This window comes from Homalodisca vitripennis, chromosome 4, assembly GCF_021130785.1.
Source record: "Homalodisca vitripennis isolate AUS2020 chromosome 4, UT_GWSS_2.1, whole genome shotgun sequence".
In the NCBI taxonomy this organism is placed as follows: Eukaryota; Metazoa; Arthropoda; class Insecta; order Hemiptera; family Cicadellidae; genus Homalodisca; species Homalodisca vitripennis.
Window position 1 is genome coordinate 37,517,599 of NC_060210.1, and position 16,619 is coordinate 37,534,217.

At 30.3% G+C, this 16,619-nt stretch overlaps 1 protein-coding gene across 6 annotated transcripts in view; it reads left to right on the forward strand.

The window, feature by feature from the left end:
* Nucleotides 1-16,619, forward strand: part of LOC124359162 (glutamate receptor ionotropic, kainate 2-like) — a 145,606-nt gene that overhangs the window by 56,528 nt on the left and 72,459 nt on the right. The gene's annotated exons all lie outside the window — the stretch shown is intronic.

Consider the following 16,619-nt stretch of genomic DNA (forward strand, 5'->3'; position numbering starts at 1 on the left):
GGTAACATAATTTTGAAGCACCATTTACTATTTATCACAGTTCATTTTTACTGAATCAAGGTATTTTGAAATAAATTAGGGATTTTTCGTTTTATTTTATAAGTTTATATTAAGCACCACGTATAATGTAATGTATAGTAATAATTTGTGTTATCTCACTTTAAGAGTTGAAACGTGCACTTATTTTTATTTTATGTCAACCTACTCATTATTTTAATTATTAAATATATCAATATATTACATTATTAACAGGCATTATAATGTAGCACTAAGGTTGCCAATGCAAATTTTAAAGCCTCATTGTCCTATCTACAACAATCATCAAAATGTAAGATAATGCTTTCATAGATAAAAATTACTACATACAGTTGTCAAGTGACGACCTCTGAAACACATAAGAAAGGTTATGGAGGTGTTTGAACAATGTTCCGATGCGTTATTTTCCAAGAAGCCCCGGGAGTGTTGCTAGTCTGTTTCATCCAATTACGTCCCTTGTAGCTTTAACCCTCAACCTGCTGGCACTCCCGATCACGCTCTGTATCCTTTAGTTGATTTTTTGTTGACACTATAATTTTGGGAAATTGTTTTCGTAATTAAAACTTCTCCCTTTATTCGGATTACAATATCATTGTTCTATCTAGTATAAGCAAAAACAACGGGATAGCTTATAAAAGTTTATTTATTAGAATTCGGCCACAATATCAAATGCAAAATATAGTGGTGACAGTTAGCTTATAGGGGCACAACATTCATGACTTATTTTCTTTTGCTTCATTCATAAAAGAACATCGTGAAGAAACTGGTACATTTTATTTCGTATGTCCAAGCTAATAAGTAAAATGTTTGGTTTAATGCACTACCATCTTTCAAGTTTACACACACATCAGGACCAAACAAGTCAAATAATATGAAATATATCAATCTTGATCTTTGTTTCTAATTTAACTATAGAAACCAACATTTAATGAATATGTAATGTTCAATGATCATTATATGGTAATAAAAACTGCGTACTTCACTTAGTGGATTGGCTGTAAGTTTAGTTGTATTTGCTAAGATTCTTGTTTCAGTTTTTGCTTGAATAAGTCAAAAATATTTTATGAGGGTGAAAGGAGAACGGAGTAAAAAATCGTAGTTTTCAACCATATATCATGGCTGTGAATTAGTATTTTATCATATTCCGCTCGATTTGAAGTGATTCTCCCTTTTTCAAACGACATATTATAAAACAACAATAATATAATAATAAATTTTTTTTAGCAGATTACGTTCTCCAGCGTTTCTCCAGAGGATGTTTAAACAATTGCTTGATAAAATAGTGTATTATTTTGTCCTTAAAAATACACATTAAGAGCGCCTCAAATGATGAATATTTTAAAATGTATAAAAATTTTAAATGATTCTATGATTTTCAATAGTAAAATTAATATTTCATGCTGCTTAAATATTCTTCTATCTACTGATGCCTTATTCAGCATTTTTGAGGTAATTAGGTAAACAGAAAACATTTTTAGCCATTCTGACATATGTGAAATTTCTTACTAATTTATTACAGGAGAATACTTTACCTAATGTGAAATTAGTTAGTATTCGTGTATTAAATGGCACAGTTTTGTCGGTTTGTTGTTTGCATTCAGTAATACAGATGTGTGCTGTTTTTTTTTTTTTGCATAGTTCAATTTTTTTATTTTTCTGCCTTTAAAATTTATCCATCGCATATTTTGTCTACAAATTATGTATTATTTGTTAAATCTATAACTGTGTATTTTTAAAGTGGAGTATAGCTTTAACGATAATTTTAAAATGGATATGAAAGAGTAACATTTAAAAACCTCATGTGCAATCAATAGTCGGTATCATATATGCTGCAAAACTAATCATATAGATATGTTTAATTGTTTAATTTGTTTGCCAGTCACATTTAATTGTATTACTAACATTTATTTATTGGAAGTGGTACTTGTATAGTGGAAAGGTTGTATTTTTCTTTATTAGCTTCAAAATGAATACAATGTTTATTCCACATGCAGTCTACCATTACATCGTATATTATTTGTATTATAAATCATGTTCCACTCTACATAATGGTCTAATAAATAAGGACGACTGTGGGTAGTGATAAAACTTTAACAGTGCCAAGTCACAGTACTGATAAGGGAGTCTGAGAGAGGGCGTTGAAAGAGTTTAATGATGACAGGGCTTACATTGGGCATTATCTCTCCTCCTACATTCGTGCAAAGCCGTCTATTATCTAAATATCAACCCGTTATACATTGCATACTACTTACTAAATACTAACCATTGAAGGTTATTAAAGATCATAGTTTAGTAATTTGTGAAACTAAAAAACCAGTCGTATCCGCAAGTAATAAATTTAAAACAAAACATTTTATCTCATAAAATATTTTAAAGCAATAGTTCAAATCTAACACATATAATTTATAATTTATTATATTGAATAGCCATCTCTAAGGAAAAGTCTTGTTAATATTCTCACAAATATTATATTATAACAAAGACTAAGCACTCTAGAATTATTACAGTACTTAATAAAGAATAACGTGTTTGTTTTATTTAACCAAGCAAATAGCAATATCAAATATCTATAAAATACTAGATAAAACATAAATTTTAAAAATAATGGGCATAAACAATGGTTGACACAAGAACTTAAACAGAAGTAAACTATTAAATTTTAAAATACTTTGCAATATCAGCTATTTTTGGGGTAAAACTGTAAATTTATTGCAATAGCTGTCTAACTAAACGTAGGCTATCAATTTTTTTCAAAACAATAAGCACATTTAAGGCCACACATTATAAATAAGTCTCAAGTTTGAAGAAAACATTAAAATAACCTCACATTGTTCAATACCAAGTAAGTATTATACTATATGTTGTTTTTTTTGTCCGAAAAATCGATCGAAAATCCTGACATAATGAAAAATAAAAAGTTGAAACCTTTATGAAATATAAATTGTAACATCGTTATATGTATATTATAAAATATATGATGTAAGTATAGTCAATAACTCAGCCGTTATTGTTAATTTCTCAGAAATAAAAACAAAATGTCATTATTACAATGTAATGGTAATTAAATTATAACAGAAAAGAAGTCTTTACCCAAACTAAGTTTCCACAAGTGCCTCATGAGGCTTTAATACAGAATTAACCATAATTATTTATTTATATTTTTAATGTACCGATACTGCTTAACCAAACGGAGTTTTTTATCAGTGATCTGTCATATTAGGCTATTACTAGAAATATGACTACTTGCTAAATCATAGCAAAATTCGATGTGGCCAGTACCTGTACTCTCATCTCATTGGAGTCAAATATTGTTATCCGAGGTATATTTATTGTTATCTAACCTTTGTAGTTTATATTTACCGAATTTGAATTACAGGTATTTATAATTAAGTTCCTTCCGTAACCCGGCAAGTTACCAAATGATAAATTACATTAATGGCCTCTTCGCAAGAAAACCTGTTTGATTGCGTACTCTGGTACCAAGTAATCAAACGTTCGAAGATGAAAAAGTAATATCAGTAAAAATTAACTCTGACGCCACGTTTTGAGATGAAGACAGTCTTTTACAATATTATTAGCTCGTTCCTCCGACACACTGTGCATCCAACGTAGAATAAAGTACTGTAATAGTATAAATAACGATAAAAAAGTCATATTTGTTTGCCAGGTGTAAGAATGTTTACTAAATTGTATTTGATTGCACACTTAATTAGTTATATTTAAGGCTGAAGCTATACAATTTTAATTATGTAGCTAACCATTAGTGAGCTTCTATAGGGGCAAACTTAAATAAAGTATGAAAGATATTAATGAATTCATTAGTCGGAGTTTTTATATGTTTTTTTATTTATGTGGGTGAATATTATCTTTAAGTAAAAGTCTAAACGTAAGATAAACACGAGTATGCTGATATTATATGTATGTATTTAATTGCAAATTGTAGTTGGTTAAAGAACTGATAGAATGTTTTCTAAGGCATATTTTATCTTTTATAGAACACAAGGACATAAATACATGGACATGATTGAGTAATACGTTTCAATATTGAGAGTATGAGAATCATTATCATCAGAATCGAAAGGATATTAATTAAATAATAATTATATTTTAGATCTAATTATTAAAACAAACTTATGTCTGCATAACTTGAAAGGTGTTAGAATTGCAAGTAGAAATCTAGTGTAAGATTTTTTCGACGGACAACAAAGAATAGATCCAGAGATATTCGGTTTGACGGGGTGGAGTGGTGAGGATTGGACAAGTATTGTCTGGGACCTGGCGCCACGCTCTTGGCTCGATGACAAAAATCCCTCGCCGCCTGCCGCTTACCAGTTTACATATTAAAGTTTCCAACCTGCTCCAAACAAAACCTTTAAGTAGTTTTAGTGCCAACGAGCTCTGTTTTGTAATAAGCTTATCTAGCAGTATGTACTGGAGTCAATTCCAATGAAATGTAACCTATGTTTGTGTTTTCCAATCTTATAATACATTAGTTTGCAGCCTCTACGGTTTGTGGATTTTATCCTCCATGGCTAAAATGAACTAATGTTTAAAACTTAGGTGCTTTAAAGCTTTATATTGGAGAGTTTTTAAATAATTAATATAATCAAACATGACTTATTCGTGAAAAATCTAATGATTTTGTATCCTTGAATTTATCATGTTACAAGTTATTAAAGTAGCTTTATTTATTCAAACCGCATAAAGTAGATCAGTGGATTGGCACTGTCACAAGGAGGAATTCTGGTTTTGAATAAGACCTACTATGATTAACAACAATCCACTTTCAACCTAAAATATACTTGTTTTGTAATTTATTTCTGTTACATTAGAATTTTTGAAGATTCATCATAACCAATGTATAAAAAATTAAGTAGATTAAAATGTCACAATTGAGTTTTTATGATTCGTAGTGTGATAATTATACCGACGGATGGATTTCTGATGTCATCAATCACTAGAAAGTACCCTACCCAGTAATGTAAATTAAGTGAAACTCTCTACCCTGGGAAAAGTATATGAAGTAGTATTAATCAGCTGTTGTATATAAACTACTCTCAGTCTCTGGCATAAACTATTTCTACTTCTCTATATCTACTTCTTCATTACCCGAGCCCACGAGTTACTACAATATTGTCTCTTGTGTTAGATTTTATAAGTTCGGTAAGCCAAATTCTGAACAATGCTTCAAATTTTAAAAATACAAGTATATCGGTTTTAATTATTAATAATTTTTTAATCAGTGCATATCGTCATTATGATATACCATGCAGTAACGTGCAGTACAACGTTCAAATTAACCTTCAATATACAGGTACATACATGTACCAAATCGGTATGTACATAAATTGTGTAGTATATATCCTAGATATATAATTTTCTTTACTAATAAATGGAATAATACAATTAATTATATTTAAATGTTCTACATTGACACCTAATATATTAGTTTTACATGTATTCTTCCTATATTAGGCGAATTAGAATTTACAACTTAAAAATTGAATCAGTGCATAATAACTCCAAATGTAACGAAACCGAGATAGGTCCATTTACATCAAAATTATTTATTTGAAACAATACTCACAATTTTCTTTTTATAGAAAATACACGTACTAGGCATTGAAGGTTGTCTGCATATCGTTGAGGATGTTATAATGCTTAATTTATTGCTTAAACACTTTTTGGGTTCTAATCAATTTTGCTCAACGAAAATTTAGTTAATCAAGTTGCATATATTAGATATGCTAGTGTATATCAGAAATTGCTTACTAAATATAGAAGACAAGAAAGTAATATTAACAGTGAGATATGATAATAGACATAAGCTATATCTACAAGTTGAAGACATATGAAAACATAATTATATATGTATACATTTCCAATATATATGTAAACTATTTACACTAACTGATAATCATATTTTCACAATTTGTTAGCATAAAATATTTTATTTTAATTTTCTGAGATCTAATTAAAAACCTTCATTAATTAAAGACGATTATTTATAACACGGTTTTATAAGTTAGTTTAATGTTAGAAGCAGGTATTCAGATGCTTAATTACCGTACCCTCTCAACAGTCCAAGTATCAAAAATTCATGATCCATAATCATCGAAAGCCATTCTCAGTATACAATTCGTACGCCATCTCAAGTAGCCATGCATTACACAAGGTGATCTGTGCATCAGAATATTTGTGTTTTAATTCTTTTAACGATATATTTGTTTCTTAAATAATTTATCTAGTAATTGTTGGATGTTTTTTGGTAAAAGACATCGTGTAACCAGTCGTAATTATCCATTTAAAAAATACAGATTAAATATCTTGTTTTAGATATTTAGTTTCTAAATTTAACTTTTACTTCTCAGTTATCACAGAACTTAAACATGATGCATTATTTAGGTCTGTAAAAGTATCAATAAAAGTTACAACATTGGTGATATAGTACTAGTATTGTAACCGTACAATACCACCACCATACTATTCACCATTCTACATTTATCAAAACGAACTTTAGTCAACCCTTTATCCAAAGCATGCATTGTTAAAAGTTATATCATATTAATCACAGCTATAACAACTGACCTGAATTAGTTGTTAAACTATAGCTTATCTGATTTCCAGTGCACGCATGCAGAACTTCTTAATAATATAAATGAATAATAAATTAAAGCGGTTATTCACTCCTTAGAGTAACACATAATAAATCAAAGTGTGGAGAAGAGAGAACTGTGATAACGGAGAGTTTATCAGAGAGGGTGTAATATATAGCGACACTAACACGGCGGGAACAAGCCGGAACATGGCCGCGACTTATCTCTTGTTTCTAGCGGCTACTTGCACCATAGTACTATCGTTATAATAAAGAAAGGATTTCATATAACGGTTAAGCAGAAATGTTCCATCTCTTATGTGGAATTGTGTTTTGTGCTAAACGCTAATAAGATATAACATTTATTTTATAAATTTAAATAAAACATGTTTTACTAGAAAGTTACTACCAGTTTAATCAACTTGTTTATTAGTTTAATAAATACAGGCACATACACATATTGTCTAGAAATACATATTAAGGCTAAATGTTTGTAAAATATATTGCAATGCATTTGTTGTTATCGCCTATGAAGAATTAGTTGCAAATAGAATTGTTAGATACTAGATAATGTTATATATTCATAATATTATATGTTTGTAGTGAGTCTAGGTCCTATTACTTGAGGATTATAATTAATAGCTTTTAATTTTAGTTGAAAATTGTAATTTTTTATAAAAAATATATTAAAACCAAGTATGGATACAACTTAGCACCACGTACCCGTAACAGCCTTAGGCGAGGCCGAATATATAATTCCCAAGAATATAGATACATGTGTTACTAAATCCATGTTCATTACCTAAGAGGATTTTACTCCTGGCTGGTTTATACCTTTCAGTTGAACCCACATTGGGCACCGCACAGACCGCTGATCATTTAAATCTGGGCAACCTCATGTACGTCCGGAACGGCACATCACTAACCGCTAATGTCGAGATTCTGAGTACTAGGGTATTTCAATAGGTCTAAATTCGGAGTTGGAGTTGGTGGGTTTCCCTAATAAGAACATTTTCTTGCTACCTATACACAAGGGCGCGCCAACCTATGCCTGCTTTGATCTGAGAGACTGGTTAAGAGCTGACTTTCTTATCCTTATTCTGAGGGGACATGACTGTGACTACTGCCCTAAAATCTTTGTCATGGATCTCTACAGAAGGCTACTCTTACTCTTTACCCATTCAGAATATCCTGTCACTGAGGAAACTTTGCAAAGGTCCTTTTAGTACTAGGTGTAACTTTTAAGATTTTCAGTCTTATGAGAAAAAATTACGTCATAAAATAGTAATTAATTTATTTAGAAATTGACTTATGATTCATTTATTATTACATTTCTCGTTACCACCATCGTTTTCCACTGTAGAAATATCCACTAACGCTCAGTCAGCTCCTTTTGAACTTTACGAGATATCGTGAGGATTACCATACAGAGAGACAGAAATTAAACATTTCTAGTCTCTGGAGTAAAACATACAATAATAATAATAATCCAAAAAAGCCAATAATCGTACGAAAATGAGCTAAATTTTAAATTACAAATCATGGTATATCCAAGTTAAAATAACAAATTGGCTTCTGAAATACCCGTATATCACAGGTTAGAATCTTGGACGCAATCCAGACCTCCAGCATGAGTAACGAGGCTGTTTACCGAACTCGGGACTACAGGATGAATTGACATACCATATTGAAGGTTTAAGTGGAACTACAGTTATTTTTTTAATATTTAATTTTTTAGCTTATAACTATTTTCTTAACAACGTTTATTAGTAATAACTGTTGATGGGAGAGCAAAAGTTGGAAAATCAAATAGCTATTGTAAAACTTACTGAGTAATAACACTATTTGCAAGTGAGGATTAATTAGTAATAAAGTTTATGATCACTTATAATTGGGCTAAATAGCAAAATCTTTTATTTGTGAAAAAATTTTACGTTATGGTTGTTACATCGACAGCTACATTGCAGGATGTATTATTCATAACTTTTAAATTCTTCACTTTTTCAAAGTTTATTTGGTAAAGAAAAGATTGCAGTACCTATGACCTAACCTACAGGTATATTAAGGCTGCTGTACACACTGAAGATGGTTTATACCGAAACACGTGTATGAAATAAAATTAATTTAAAAAAAAGGGTTTTAGTTCACCATTCATTATTCTAGTGTGTGTGTGTGTGTGTGTGTGTGTGTGTGTGTGTGTGTGTGTGTGTGTGTGTGTGTGTGTGTGTGTGTGTGTGTGTGTGTGTGTGTGTGTGTGTGTGTGTGTGTGTGTGTGTGTGTGTGTGTGTGTGTGTAAATCGTACTTTTTTCAATTGATAGGTTGGTTTTCATTCCTTAGAGTGCTAACATTTTTGCCAGCTTTCTCGCCTTTGAATACAGAATGAGAATCTTAGGACACGCGCAAATGCGCATATACTTAAGGTTTTATGCCTTGTATAAATATGAATTGTTCTCTTCTTCTTAACTTTAATAGTACAAAAAGTAATACTTAAAAATTTTTACAAAAGAAAAAATCGTAGACAGTGCCAGTTTCAGTGATCTCTCCAAAATTAAAAATTATATAAAGGAATATATTTATCCTCAGTTCATTTTAAATTTGATTCAACCGGCAAAAGTTTAATGAAAATTTAAAGTGGTGTATGCAAGTGAGATTTAAATATATAGCCTTTAAATAGTGGCCTTATGGATGAAATCAGTTGTTAAATATTAGTTTTGAACCGTAATAATCGCAAAGTCTACTTTATTAGAAACATTTTTCAATAATTTGAAACAATTTTGGGATAAATATGTTTATGAATTATAATGTTTTTTTTATTATTCAATAAGAATTTTTTTACATTTTAAATTTGTTTTAGACTTGTGTATTTGTTGGCCCTTGTGATCACAATTACGTATGATCAAAATAATATTGCAGACTAAATAAAATTATTTTTTAATATTATACCCATTCAATAATAAATAGTAATATATATATATATATATATATATATATATATATATATATATATATATATATATATATATATATATATATATATATATATATATATATATATGTATATGTATATATATATATACTATAAAATATTACACAGTTAATATAAATAGTATTATCCTTTGTCTATGAAATCTTCTTTTCCAAAAATAAATACAGTGAAACGTGTGTCGTTCTCAAATAGCATTGAAACACTGGTGCCAATCTTCTTGTATTCCAAACCTACATCCCACTTTTGTACAATAATTCACTTTTATAGAGCAATGGGGAAACATTTAAAGTCTATATTTATGTCGTATCACATTTCAGCACTTATTTATTTAGTTGTTTACACTCCGAATGTTAATACAACAGGAAAAAATAAATTGCTATTTCTGAAATATACTACAATTTCCGAAAGATCATGAGACCATAACATAAGTTCATTGTACTCGTATTACGAAAATGTGTCATATATCATTAAGGGACGGTTTATATCTGAAGCTATTGTGCTCTACGATACTGGACTGAAAACCCAGAATTACTTAACACATAATGCACATGATATTTTGCCAAACTATTCAAGCCACCAATGCCACACTAGACGTTTACACTACATTTGGCCCAAATTCGATCCACCCTAAATATCTAATGTTCTGGTAGCTCTGATAAAAGCTACAACATGAAGTACTACAACATACATACAGTCATCTACAGGCAATCAATGTTTCGCCATAAATGCTTGATCCTTACTGACGTCACTCCCCAGGATTATTCCCGGTGCCTTGTACATATATGTAGGATAAATAGTTTCTTGACTGACCCCCCTTTGGTGAACTACCCATTTCATATAAGTCCTTAGTATAACGGTCGTTGGTTTGAACGATTGCACGATTTAGTTTATACAAAATTAACAATTTTCTCTGCGTCCGGTTTGTATGTAAATAGAATAGCTTTATAATACATGCATTGTTCATAATAAACGATATTTTCTGACTATTTATAAAAGTATTTTTCAGTTTTTATTACAAAAATATAATTTGGATTAAAACCTTATGAGGTTATAGTGATGAAGGTTTCCTTTTTGAAAAGTTTTATAATATATATTATACACATTAATATTATTTTTCTGTTATTTATATAATTTTGAGGAGCTTTTTATACATTTCAAACTTTATTTAGTTACAAACCTTTTCGATAATTTACACATATTTCAAATAATGAATATAAATAAAAAAATAACGTAACCATTTAAAGTTCCAAATCAACAACAATAATAATAATATATAGTAAGTATATTGACATATACAACACTATCGTTCTAATGACCTCTTATATTTTACAACCCTCAGTGTATCACGTGTTGCCGTTTTTAAATGTATTAAATGAGTTAAATTGTCGTTAGTATTACCTCATTACTATTGCTACATGCTTTTTATATTTTTTCCCATAACAGTTTTTGGAAATGTATCATGATAAAATCGAGAAAAGGTGAACATTATAAAAAGTCGAGAGGTATGACCTTTGAATTTAATGAAGCGGGAAACATCCCTTTAAGACTTCAGACGTCCAGGACAGTAGCAATTTGTCAAAGGTACTCGAATCACACTTTTGTTTTATTCTGCCGGAGTGAACTTAGATCGCTTTAACATTCTTTCATTTTTGGACCTCAGTTTTATGGTTTGATATTAAAACTGTAGTGGAAATCGTAATTACTTATCAACAATTGTGTTACAAAATTTGTATCAATACTTACCCTATGCTCCATACATAAATCGAAGTTAGATGAAATGTTTTGATAATGTTAAAAGACCTTAATGAAACTAATTATTTTTATTGGTTGGGTAATGGCAAGGCCTATCTCTTATTGTACTGGAGAAATGTCCTTCCTACTTGTCTATTTGCCTTCCTGTCTTCTATATTTCTGCAAGATATTTCGTTGATAAACTGATCTATAGACTTGAAAAAACGCATGAAGCTTCAATCATATTTGATGAAAACCGAGTTTGATTATCGTGCATTACACTCTGTGGGATTTGGCTGAGCATTAGGGAATATTTCGATAATGGTCTCATGAGTAACTATTATGGAAATGAGAAAATATATTAAATATGTATTTGTAAACAAATTTAATATACTCATAATAAATTTGGAGAATGGCTAACGCACGTAGCCTAGTTATTAAAATACATACTACATAAGTTTAAAGTGGCATGGTGTGTATATTGTTATTATTTGAACATTGATGTGAAACTGTAATTGGTAATGGAAAATGTAATGGTTAATTTTTAATGAATTATGTGGCTAAATACCTCAATAAATATTTTATTTGCAGAAATACAATTTAGGAGGGGACTTAATTTTTAAATATGGAATAATAAATTATATTAATTTTCCAATTTCAACCATGGAAATTTGCTAAGCGGCTTTGCAGCCTATCATTTAGTAGGCTAATATGGTTTCTCTTTTTTTCCAAGGGTTGTAATATTTCTTTATTGTATGATTGATTGTCTGTGGCTTTATTGAGCTATACATATTTTCTTTGAATCTTATCAAAGCTTGCTACGCGGCAAGAGGTGTGACGTTCTGCTACCTGTTTTAGAGAATAGTTCTACAAGTTAGGTTTCAAATCAAAATCATAGGTTTCATATATAAAGCGCAATATTATTTCATCAAAACTAGCACTAACCCAATACAGTTATTCCCTTGATGGATTGCATCTCCTTGTGATAAATTTTTATACACACACTAAATGTAAATTAAATTTTTAAAGGCAGGTAATTTGAAAAAGTCTTCAAACAATTCTCAATTGATAAGCTATTTAGAATTATATTTGTATACTGTAGGAAAATCTAAATGAAAATTATATTTAATTTTAAGTCATTAAGTTGCAAATATAAGGCAGTCTTAAAACGTCACTCGTCATATTACAGGAACGGAAACTCTCAATAATAATGTATCGTTATGTTTAATGAGATAAAGTATCACTGGTAATTATTAGAAGATATTGTATGTAGCGATTGAAGACTTTTAAATTAGGAATAAGCAAGGCAAAATAGTTAGAATTCTTTTAGAAATGGATTTTAAGAAATTTAAATTTGGAGGATAAGGCGATTATTATTTGTAAAAATTTAATTTACGCTTTAACAAACAGGGATACAGCAATTTATAAAAATAACTTAGTTCAATTTCATTCAAGCCGATATCGAAAAGTGAATTAAAAATAAATACTTTTTAGACTCATGTTATGAGTTTAATATGAAATATTAATTTTATTATATTTGTTTTAAACCTATAATTATATTTTATTATGATTTATATTTATTTAAGATATTTAAAAGTTTTAATTAATTAATATATAATCTATTTTTTTATTCCGACCATAATTGTCACCCGCTTCCATCAACTCACAACGTAATTTGTGGTGGGACCGCATTAACCCAGTCAGTCATTCGTTATTGATTACGTCACTCTGATTAAGTATTTATTAGAAATCGTGGCTTTCGAATATTGCTTGACCCAAAAAGTTTGTGGATGTTATCAACCAATGTATTTTATGAAACAAATCATAACATTTCTACAATTTTTGTAATAATTATGCTGCTTATAGTAATATTTAAATACATACGACTTTTTAGATCTAGTTATACTTTGACAGAATACTTTAGAAGACACCATTTATTGAATATATTTTGATTATATTATATTGATTATTAGACCACATATCTATTCGGTACACATTATATATTTATGGGGTCTCTTTACTTGTGTAGTTATTACAATTATCCCTTTGCTTAAGCACGCAAGATCGTTTTCCTATAAAGGTAATTAACTATTTATTGAGTATGCATTGAGTAACTTTTTAATTTGGCCAATAACTTACCAATACCTCATTACCTGTATACCTTTTCCAATAGCACTAAAACATGCAATATCTATTACTTTTAATTAATTCCATCACAAGTCATGAAACGTACGGTATTTACTTAATGGCTGTGAATATGTTTATATCCAAAATTTTTTAATTCCTTCCTCCAAAATATGAATGAAATATTTTTTTATTATTTATACAATTGAGAATATATAATTTTAAAATAAGCCAATTATCACCAGTATAAAAATTATTTTCGTCAGACTCAAAACATAAATTTCATCAGGAGTGTTTATTTACTTTATCACAAGTTCTTTAAAATAAAATTCGTTAATGTTGAAGACACGAAATCACGCTATCTCTGCAACTCCCAGTCATTTGCCTTAGGAGCGGGAGCTCTTATACATCAACAGAGGAGGGAGTTCGTGTAATATAATTATGCCTAAACATCCCTGAGGTAGGAGAAACATTTTGTTACAAATCTCTGTAACCATAGTCCTCCCATTCTATTGTACTGAATGTTCGAATAACTCTTCAGGGATCGGCTTATTTGTTATTATATACGTTATTAGATTTATCGTAGTGTATAATAAGAAATGTCTATAAAAGTATATGCTCGAGCTAAGTCATATATTTTTGAATCGAGACCTAGAGATGATTATAAAAACCACCCATAATATCTTTTTTAATCTTGTCTCTTTGAGATGCGTAGGATTGCTAGTATTAGTAAGCAAGACTCTTAAAAGAAGCTGTTCCAACTAAGTGGTATTTAATATTCAAAAATTTTAATTTATTATTATTTAGATTATAAAACAATTATAATAAAAAATGTCACAAAATGGCCAAATTGTTTTATCTAAATTGAACTGTGTTTGTATATTCAATAGTTTTAAGAAATTACACTTCAGGTTTGTTGTCTTATTAATCTCAGCTGGTTTTTGACAACGATAAACTGAATGGCACCAGTCCAAAATGTGGTAGAACATTATAGCTTAAGTAATACCCACGTTTCCAGCCAATCTTTCGGAAAATTTTATTGCTTTTCGGTCCTCTGCAGTTTTATATATAATGAGCTAAAAAAAAAAAAAAAAAAAAAAATAAGAAACAAACTATTAAACAACTAGTCGTTAATATCTCACGTCACTTCAAACAGACGTTGTTTTGTGCCACCCTGTAGTTTTATTTATATCAGCCTCATACTTTATAAATAAATCAAATCCAGCTAGCAACTTATAATATGGCTACTGATAACCAAATCTCAAACTATCAATTTTATGTGTGGAATCGGGTTTTTTAATTTGACTTCCATATTTATATTGCGTCTCCCGAGGAATTAAATTAAGATCCATTCTAACTAAAGAAGAAAAGAACGATCACCACGCTTAAAATCACCAACAAGTACTTTGACGATCTAAAGAAATTTATTATAACTTCGTCGATCTAACGCTTCTTGTCAGTCTGAGAAAAACGACTGAAACCGATCCAATTGTTAAGTATTTATTGCATTAAATAACTTGTTTTTTATTGCCTAATATGAAAAGGCTACTTTTATTGAATAATAATTATGTATACAGGGTGTTTGAAAAGTATGGGTACGGCTTAATATTTTAAAAACCATAGGAGATAACATCTATAAACTTTGCACAGTGTTATATGGCTATGTAAACTATTTTTCCTTGCTTTACCATGACATGCCAACCATGGGGGGACGGCCCACAGAGGAAAACATGGAAATCTTAAATTGAAGCATGGGTCGAGTGATACCTCATTTGAAAGAGCTCACTTAGTAGAGTTGAATTCCGCAAACCGCATCTCAAAAGGTTTATCCAATCAGAAATGACGGGTGGTTTTAGGTACACATTGTGAAGTACATTATGCGCTGCCATTTCTGACTGGATCGTCGTATTCTGATGCGGTTGGCGGCGTTTCACTCTACTAACCAATGTGTTTTCACTGACTTTTTTTAATTAGCAAATTATATCATAAATTTATAACACAATAAATAAAACACAATAAATACCGATGTTTTTTAGTTTTATTTATTGTGTTATAAATTTATGACATAATTTGCTAATTAAAAAAAGTCAGTGAAAACACATTGGTATAATGTACTGTACTTCACAATGTGTACCTAAAACAACCCGCCATTTCTGATTGGATAAACCTTTTGAGATGCGGTTTGCGGAATTCAACTCTACTAAGTGAGCTCTTTCAAATGAGGTATCACTCGACCCATGCTTCAATTTAAGATTTCCATGTTTTCCTCTGTGGGCCGTCCCCCCATGGTTGGCATGTCATGGTAATAGCAAGGAAAAATAGTTTACATAGCCATATAACACTGTGCAAAGTTTATAGATGTTATCTCCTATGGTTTTTAAAATATTAAGCCGTACCCATACTTTTCAAACACCCTGTATATTTTTTGGACAATTTATACTCTATATTTGCCTTTATTTTACTAAACTGTATATACTACATTAATTCTATATCTCTTTCTGCGGCCTAGTGCCTACAATACCATTCCTTACTGGATTAAAATATTCACGTACAGTGACAGACCAATGAACCATTGTTTCCCGAATCAGCTGTTTACTGTAAACTCACCAACCAATCACAACGGTTGACTTATCAATTGCCTACCTTGCAAGCGACGGCACGCTTGCTCGTTATACTCTCGGTCCCGCCTGGGGCACTTATGTACTCTCTAGCCACTGCTGACCATACTTACTCTCTCCCCCATGTGTTACTCTCTCACTTAAAATATTAGTTTCTATTTGTTGTACATTTACATTAACATTAAAGTCAGTGCTCTGGATTGGCAATCTCTACCAGAACGTCTCTGCTCCCGGACACCCGCGTCTACCGTGCTCTACAGGACTGGCCACAGTGTTATGAACTATTCGTTTGCGGTCGTATTGTGCGTGAGTGAATCCGTGAAGGACATCTTCCGTCTTCACGCCTGCCTACAAGACTGCTGCAGCCTATTTCCACACTTACTGATCACAACCTGGCCCTCCACAACAGCAGACTACAGTTAGGTACCTCTCATGAAAATAAAGGTAACTGTTTATTTTATACACTTTATTTGAATATGCACTGTTCATAAACTCATTATGTGTAACCTAGTGAACTCTTGTTAAAAT